Raw genomic sequence first — 8808 nt, forward strand, 5'->3', positions numbered from 1 at the left:
CGGGCAGGATGTCATCGGTGTGCAGAGGTGCTCTCGGTGGGGCTGAGCGGCCCCACTGTGATGTTTGTACGTTCCCTCGGACTCAGACTCGGGTGCATTAGCCATAGCTGTGTCCTGCTTCTTGCCTAACAAGGAGAGGGGCTCCGGGGGGCTCGTAGAGGATCCCTACTCAGCCTCATGATGCGTAAATGCTTTTCAGCCTTCCTCCTATGGACACCTCATTCCTTAGATTTTCCTTCTACAATTTTGGTTAGCTTCTCGCTCCTCCCTGAGGACAGGAGGGTGAAGCTCTGAGTTAGGTGAATAAAGACACAGAGGGGAACAAGAGGTCAAATAGTGACGATCCTCCGGAGACTGGCCTTTGGGCGGAGGTTGGGGGGTGGGTAAAAGCATTTGTCCTCTCCTGCGGCTGTTACCGCTGGCTTCTGCAGTGACTTTGGTTGTGAGCTCCCTGACTTACACGCCACTGTGGAACCAGGGGGAGGATCAAATAGGGCAAATTCAAATGCCACCGGGCTCACTGTTCTGACTGACATTCAGGCTTTTTTCTTTGGCATGTCTGATCATTTTTAGTTGAAAGCCAGGCATGCTGAATTGGGTGTTGTGAACTGAGGTTAAGTAGGCCTTCTCTGTGAGGGCTTAATATTAATTTGGCTAGGAATCGAGCTGTTTTTAATGTTTGCATCCCTCTAGCTTCCAGAAACTTCCAGTGCCTCCAATGTCCTTGTTGTGGCTCTCTGCTTATATGACTTTGGGCCTCATTAGATACTCCTCCTCCCTTTGTGTCCTGTGGCTCTTTCAGTTGTTCCCTCCTACACAGGCTGACTCGGGCCATGGTGTCACCTTGTGGGGAGGGGAGCATTCTGTAATTTTCTGATGACATCTCAAGTCTGGGCCTGTTTCTAGAGGCAGGGACCGTCCCATGTGTTTGTCCAGTGCTGTAGCTTTCTGCCCCCACCTCATTTGTGTAATAACATTTAACATAGATGTAGAACACGTCTAAGAAATCATGTTCCATCTGAAATAGAGAAAATAGAAGCAAAATACGTTCCTTATTTTTAATCGCACAACAAACGTTGTCCTCGATGAAGATGTGGGTGAGATGGTAGGGTATGTTGACACTACGGATACTTTCACAGCAATAGAAGAAAGGCTTACCGACTTTCTTGAAATGAAAGAGAAACTTGGATATGGTCCAACTAGTAACCAGCTATGTGATAAGAGACAAGGATGGCAGGTGGACACAAGGCTTGTAAAATTCGTATTGACCCCCTCCCAAAAGTGATTACACCACATGGCTTTTCCTGGCACTGAAGGTGTCCCCAACTCTTTCAAATGAAAGGTCCCAATATTTGTATATTATACCTGGATCGGAGATAAGCTTCCCTTTCTCTGAATTTGGGTCGGGATCTCTCCCCAGAAATAATCCGGAATAGGAGGCATTAAAACACCAGGTGATTCTTTCGAGCCCCCAAACACCTCTCAGTAAATGGGTACATGTGTGAAATAAGTAAAATGTCTCGCTAAAGCGTTACCTGAGAAACTCAGGAATACAACGACGGGGGAAGTCCACGAAACTTACGGCCTTGGGCTCAGCATTTCAGAGAAGAGTCTGGGGAGACGTCAGTCCAACGGGGCTCCCCCATGGCAGAAAGGGGAACCAGGGAAAGACAGCCCTTAACTCATTGTTTGCTCAGCCCCGGCGGGTCTCGCAACCTGAGCGGCGGCCCCACGCGCAACCGGACCTGCGGCAAACCAAGCCTGGCTTCCCGCCGGGGAAGTGTCGCCGCATCGCCCGGACCCATGACACCCACGGAGGTGCCGGTTGGTCCTGGCGCGAGTCGGACGCCCTCTGCTGGCCGTTGGTGAGCAGCGAAAGACGCTCTGCGCTCGCGGCTGAGTGGTGGCCGCGCGCCCCCTCGCGGCCGTCTCGCCGAATCCCAGAAACTCTCGAGCTCTGAGTCTCTGCCGATGGCCCATGGGGTGCTCTGCTCCAGATTTGCTGTTCTCCTTCCTGGGACATGCCTTGGAGCCATGGCTTGGAAAGCAAGAAAACCTTCATGCCTTTGAGATATCTGGAAAGGATCTCTTCTAAGCCGTGCCGCAATGTTAGGACCGACTTCAAGTTTCATGAGAAAGAGAGGATCCCAAAATCCGGAGACAGAGGCACCTGTTTCTGTCATTGGAACGATTTTCAACCTGCTGGGCAAACTACAGTGCTACTTACATAAAACCCTTCTGGAGAGTTTTCCCTCCAGTTTTGATCCCCATCAGGAACAACGGGAGCAGAAGGTGAAAGTAGGGGCGCCTGGGTGGCTCAGTCCCTTAAGCATCTGCTTTCAGCTCAGGTCCTGATCTCAGGGTCCTGGGATGGAGCCCCGCATTCAGCTCCCTGGTTAGTGGGGTGTCTGCTTCTCCTCTCTGTCTGCACCACCCCCACTCCCCGCTCCTCCTCTCTATCCCTCAAATAAAATCTAAAAAAGAGGAAGACGAAGGAGGTAGAAAATCTTCAGGTTTGTACCTTTTTGGAATAGCCCAGAGGAACTTCCAAGAACTCAGTAGCTAATTGAAGCTGAAGTAATACAGACGGTGTGTTTTTGGAGCTTGTTAGAGGGGACAGTGAAGTGTGCGTTCCTCTCCTTTAACAAATCCAGAAGAAAAATTAGGAATTAACGAGGAAAGTAGAACTTGGAACACTCTTTATTATTATTATTTGCTGAGCACGAGAAGTCCATCTGCTCTTGTATTTCTGCATCAGCTCTAAAATACCAGAAGCCCAAATCCTGCTTGTACACCTTCAGTTTCCACAAGAAAGTTTGGAGAGAAAAACATGTTTTCTATTTCTTAAACAACTTGATGATTTTTGCATTTACCATTTGCTTTTGCAAATGTTCAGGGAGTATCTGCTGTTTCCACTATTTGAAATTGCTTTTTTTGTGGAGAACTTTCCTCCAGTGTGCTCTTTTGTTATAGGCTTCTGTTAGTTAAAGTGAAGTTAGCTGCTGTAACAGACAAACACAAAATTATTTGTTTGAACATCATACAAACTTCCCTTTTCTTCCTTCAACACTTAAGTAATGGGCTTGATTATGTTTACCTTCTATTCCTGTAACTTACTCATTCCGGAACTGACCTGACCTTCCCACTCCCCTGCATCCATTTTGCCCATCGGCCCCTCTGAAAACCATCAGTTTGTTCCCTGTATTTATAGGTCTGAGTCTGCTTTTTGTTTGTTTGTTTATTCATTTTTTTAAAAAATATATTCCAGGGCACCTGGATGGCTCAGTTGGTTAAGCAACTGCCTTCAGCTCAGGTCATGATCCCGGAGTCCTGGGATCGAGTCCCACATGGAGCTTCCAGCTCCATGGGGAGTCTGCTTCCCCCTCTGACCTTCTCCGCCCCCCTCTCTCACAAATAAATAAATAAATAAATAAAATCTTAAAAAAAAATTCCACATATGAGTGAAATCATGTGGCATTTGTCAAAATAAAAACAAGACAGGTGTTTCTTTCAGCTTCTTCTTTCTCCAAAAAGGGCGAAGGACAAAAAGGACCTAATCAAACCAAGATGTAACAGGCTGGGTGCAGAGCCCCAGAGCACCAGCCATCACAGCTGTCCCTGGGGACAATGGGTCAAGAATGTCAGAGCCTAGGCCACCCTCACTTTGCCTGCTGGGTTTGGGAATGTTTTCATCACCAGCCTGAAACCATTCCCCCACCCTCATCCACCCAGAGGTGGAACCTCTAGAAACAATGTTTGCATACATGTAACAAACCCTGTTTCCCGCATGTTGGCAGTCCTCTGAAGAAGCATCCCTGTTTATCACTAGCGAGGATTTCTAGCAATATTTCTTTCCTCTAACAGTCGAGTACTGTGTATTGTCTGTGCTGGTTTGGGAGTGTTCAGGGTGTCCCAGGACTGGAGGCTCAGGGCAGGGAAATGTCCCCTCCAGCTCTTCCTGAGGGCTCATGCCGGCTGCTCACGTGACCGGGGTTGAGTGGCCGATAGGAGCGTTCCAAACCCCCCCCACCCGCGCCCCAATTCTGAGGCTTCTCATTGCTCCTGCTCAGAGGTGTCAGGACTTAAATTTTTCATTTTACTCTGAATACATTTCTATAGGAACAAAGGAAAAATACTACCTAATTTTCAGAAGCCTTTCTTTGTGGGAGTAGAAAACTCCACCCAAAGCCATAGGTAAACCAGACTTTGTGTTATTCCCCCGCCATCTTTGCTTTCATAGAGCGGTGAAGGGGTGTGTGTGCCCAGATTGCAGAGCGCAGACACGACCAGACATCCGCCTTCAGCTGTCAAGTTGAGTAAGAGAAAATCCTACACTGGAATCGGTTTTGTAAAAACTATAAGGATCAATGTGTGGCTTGCATATTGTGACAGTTTATACATACTAAGACATTGTCTCAGTGAATAAAAAACTTGTAATATCAAAGAAGTCCCTGGAAGTTGTCTCCACCTTTGATACATTCTATTCTTTCCTTTGCTATCAGCTCAACTTAACGAATATACAGTTTTAGGTACCCCAGTTTCTAACTCTGTCTCTTCTAGTAGCCTGTGTTTTGAATCCAGACTATGAGGAATTTCTTACTATAGTCTCCAGGAAATGTTCTACAAGCTGATCTTGTGTAGAGCTGTACCTAGAAAGGAAAGAAAACTGTGTGATCCTATGTATCAATGCTTTCTCATTCATTCACTGCTTCAAACTCCTGCTGTATCCCAGGAACTATGGCAGGCATAGTGGATGCAGTAATGAGAAAAAGTGACACACACCCCCTACCTTCAGGCACCTGTGGATCCAGGGGAGGACACCACTATTCTTCAAATAAGCACACACGGGAAATGGACAATTATAACGATGCAACGTGCTTCTAGAAAATACGCAGAGTGCCAGGAGAGATCGTGATCTACTCTGAGCAATTCTGAAACTTTCCCCAATAGCAGAAAGATGAACAAGGGTGGACTTAGACAGCGTTTCAGGTCCAAGGAATTGCATGAGCCAAGGCCAGAGCACCTCCCAGCCCTCACCCTCACCCTCAGCCAGAAGAACATGGAAGCTTCCTGGTCTCCATGGAGAGCCCCCTGGGATTTCACAGGCCTCTGCTCCTCCATCCTTTCTAAGGTCCTCACTCTTCTCCTTCCTCTCCAAGAGACAGGTTTCCCTTGCAGGCAATGCCTCCGCATTTTCTGTGGCAAGGACCTCGACTCTCAAAGTTCTCATCGCAGGGCTCTCGCCCTGTGCCCATCCCACATCACCCAGGTACATCCCTCTCTTTAACTCTGAGTGAGAGATGGGGGAAGAGCCAGGGAGTGGTGTGCCACGCAGGTAGGAAACCTTATGACTACGCAGGTAAGTGGAGCATGGGGCTTGTAAAGCTCCTCCCTCCGAAAGAATTCCTTCAAAGAAGAGCTGACCTTGGGTGGTGTAAGGATTGCAAAGTGGAGAGCTAGAAGTACCCTATGTCTCGAGTGGAGCGCTCGTTATACGGGTGTGTGATCCATCAGTGGACGGTTTTGTGATGTGTGCGCTGACACCACCGGGCGCTCTAGGATTGCCGATAAAATCTCCTTAATGTTCGTACAGTGCAGCCCCGAAATAGGAGAACCAAAGATGAACGAACGAACGATTCAAGAGACCTTCAGAATACACAGTCGCAGCAGCCAAGGTTTGAGGTAGGAATACATTTATTGGAACCCGTGTAAAGGAGGCTTTCCGCAAGGAAGGAAACACGTGGTTTCACTTGGGCCTCAGACACCCTGCGGAGCCCCTCACCCATCCCGTGGCTCCTGGCTCCCCTGTCACAGTAGAAGCCTTGTTAGGGGTTTAAGCTTCTCAAGCTTCGTCCTGAGGAACCCAGTCTCCAGCAGTCCCCCTCCCCCCAAAAAGGACACGTGTGTTTTATTTTTCGGCTAAAACAGGGATACGCCGAGGGACCAGAAAGCACCAATCCCGTCCCTCCAGCGATCGGAGGCCACCAGAGGCACAGAAGGGTTTCGCTCTGACGGCTCACCCTCGCGGGGTGTCTTCGGGACACCTGGCCGGTGTCCTGAGCTGGCGCCGGTGGCCGCGGAGCTGCGGTCCCACAGAAACCCGTTCCGCGCACCCGCGGGTCTGGGCCAGGCTGGTGGCGAGCTGGGGGTGCCGGTGCGCACCGGGCGGCCAGGGACGTCTGTCCCGGCGAGGGGCGCCCTCATCCGACCGGCTCGCGGCAGGGAGGCTCGCCGGCTGGGAGGCGAGCGCGCGGTGCGCCCCTAAGGCTCGGGCTGCGCGGCCAGCAGGGTGTAGAGCCGGGCGGCCGCCCAGTGCAGGGTCGCACCCGCGTGCGCCAGCTGCCAGGCGAGCCAGGCGCGCTGCGAGGCCGAGGGTGGCGTGCGGCGGGAGGGCCCAGGCAGGAAGGCTCCCCCCGGAGCCCGCAGCTCGTCCAGCGCCACCTCCAGCGCGCCCACCCGGCGCCAGAGTCTGCTGGTCACCGCCGCCAGGGGATCGCGCGCCTCCGGCTCCAGGTGGCGGCGGCGGCGCTTCGGGGAGGCGGGACGGGCCTCGCGGCTGTCCGGGCGCCGTCTGCGGCGGGGGGTCCTCACTGGCGATCTGGGCCGGGTCCTCCTGCCCTTGAGGCGCCAAGGAGAGTGGGCAGCAGCACCTGCGCGGGAGAGAGAGGGAAAGGGCTTTTGGTGAGTGCCCAAGGACCGGGGTGGGGGTGTGGGGGGGAATCGCTTACCCTTCCGGGGCTGGACTGCCCCACTCCCGTGACCGCCCCACCCCCATGACCACCCCATCCACTACGACCCAGCACGCCCCACTCTGGTGGCCCCTTCCAGGATCAGAGGGGAGCCGGCGCCCAGTCTTGCAAGCCTTCTCTCAGCCCCATAGTGTTCTGGGAGCATCTCGCCAGTGGTGGCAGTGTCTGTCTCCACCCCACCCCCCACCCCACCCAGTGCCTGGACTGGCATGTTCCTCCATCCAACACACACACACACACACACACACACACACACCCCACTAGCTCCATCTCCACCCCTGCAGAGGCCCAGCCCAGACACCTACCTGTTCTGCCAGGACGTCCTTCTCCAGCGCAGTCAGCCTGCTGCTCCTCTCTTCTCCTTTGGGCTGGCCATGGTCCTCCCCCGCCCTGCTCCTCCCACTGTCCATTTTCTCTGTGGGGCTTGTCAAGGGAGCCATCCGGGCTTCTCCATCGCTTGTGCCTGGAGCCCCGGGCCACCTGGCTCTGCCTGGTGATGGCTGTGGGTGGAGAGAGAGGAGAGGAGTGAGTGGTCTGGATTCTAGGCTCCAGGAGACTAGAGGAGGCTCCAAGTGTGACCCTGGTCCCTAGTGGCTCCACCCCAAGGCAGGATTCCTTCAGTTCTCCAGGGCCCAGCCTTTTCCACCACTGTGTGTGTGTGTGTGTGCCTGAGCTGCCCGGCACGCGTGCTCCAGCAGCCCTACCCTCCAGGCCAGACCCCAAGGACGGCTCAGCTGGCAGAGCCCATGACCACAAGCAATCTGACCTTCGCCTTTGGTTTCCCTCACCACTTTCAGCAGTGGAAGGGTTAAATCTTCCCAGGTGCGAAAATCAGTAAAGGGAAAACTCCTTTAAACTGGGGTCAGGAAGGGCTCCTTGCCGAGTGTGGTGCCTGCTTAAGATTCTCTCTCCCGGGGCACCTGGGTGCCTCAGTGGGCTAAGCCTCTGCCTTTGGCTCAGGTCATAATCCCAGGGTCCTGAGATCAAGCCCCACCCCATATCGGGCTCTCGGCTCAGAGCGGGGAGCCTGCTTCCCCCTCTCTCTCTCTGCCTGCCTCTCTGCCTACTTATGATCTCTGTCTGTCAAATAAAAAATAAAAAATCTTTTAAAAAAAGGGGGGGGGGATTCTCCCCCCCCCCCCTCGCCGCTCCCCACCCCCATTCACCTGTGCATGGCCTCTCTCTCAAAATAAAATAAAATAAATAAAAGTAAACATTTTAAAAAGTCATACTAAAATAAAATAAAATGGGGTCTGGAGGCCAGAAGGGGTTGTTCTCATCCCATAGAACTGGAGCTCGATCAGTTGGATCATCAAATAAAAACCCCAGAAGGAAATGATGTACATGGCCTCTCCTACCAGAAACGGATTAGGCCAGCAACTGAGCCCACGAGAAACACTCATCACCTTGAACCCGGCTTTTCTCCCCTGAACCTTCCTTCTAAACAGGCCCACCCAACTTCCTCCTCCTTCTCCATCAAGTAACATTCCTCGGCTCCGTTTGTTGGACTGGCCTGTGGGTTTGCCAGAGCTAACCGGTCCCGAATTGCAACGCCCAGCTAGTCCCTCCAAGAAACCCATTTTTCCTGGTAAAATGACTGACTTTTATTGTTAAGGTTAACGGGGGCCTGCGGCTCTGCCCACCCCAGCCCAGTCTCTTGTGTCTCCCAAACCCTCACAACCATCATGCCAAACCCGTCTGTGCAAAAGAGACGCTGGACCCCTACCTCCTGTGCCCCACGAGCCCTGTCTGGTCTCCACGATGCCGTCCTTCCTCTGGCTTTCACGGGAGCCTGGATCTTCTCCTTTCTCTGCAAAGCACAGGGGTGCCTTGGGGCTCATCCCTTTGTAATTTCTGTGGGAGTGACCTCGGCTCCCTGGGGACTCCTGGCAAGGCCTCCTGCTCCTCGTAGCCATAGCCACTTCCATTTCAGCCAAGTCTCCTGCCCGAGCCACGCGTCTGAGCCACGCGTCTGAGCCACACGTCTGGACGCCTGAGGACGGGAAAGGCCACTGACCAGGCAGGCAGAGGGCAGGCCTTCTTATACGGTCCCAGGGTC

This window comes from Mustela nigripes, chromosome 9 (genome assembly GCF_022355385.1).
Source record: "Mustela nigripes isolate SB6536 chromosome 9, MUSNIG.SB6536, whole genome shotgun sequence".
Classification (NCBI taxonomy): domain Eukaryota; kingdom Metazoa; phylum Chordata; class Mammalia; order Carnivora; family Mustelidae; genus Mustela; species Mustela nigripes.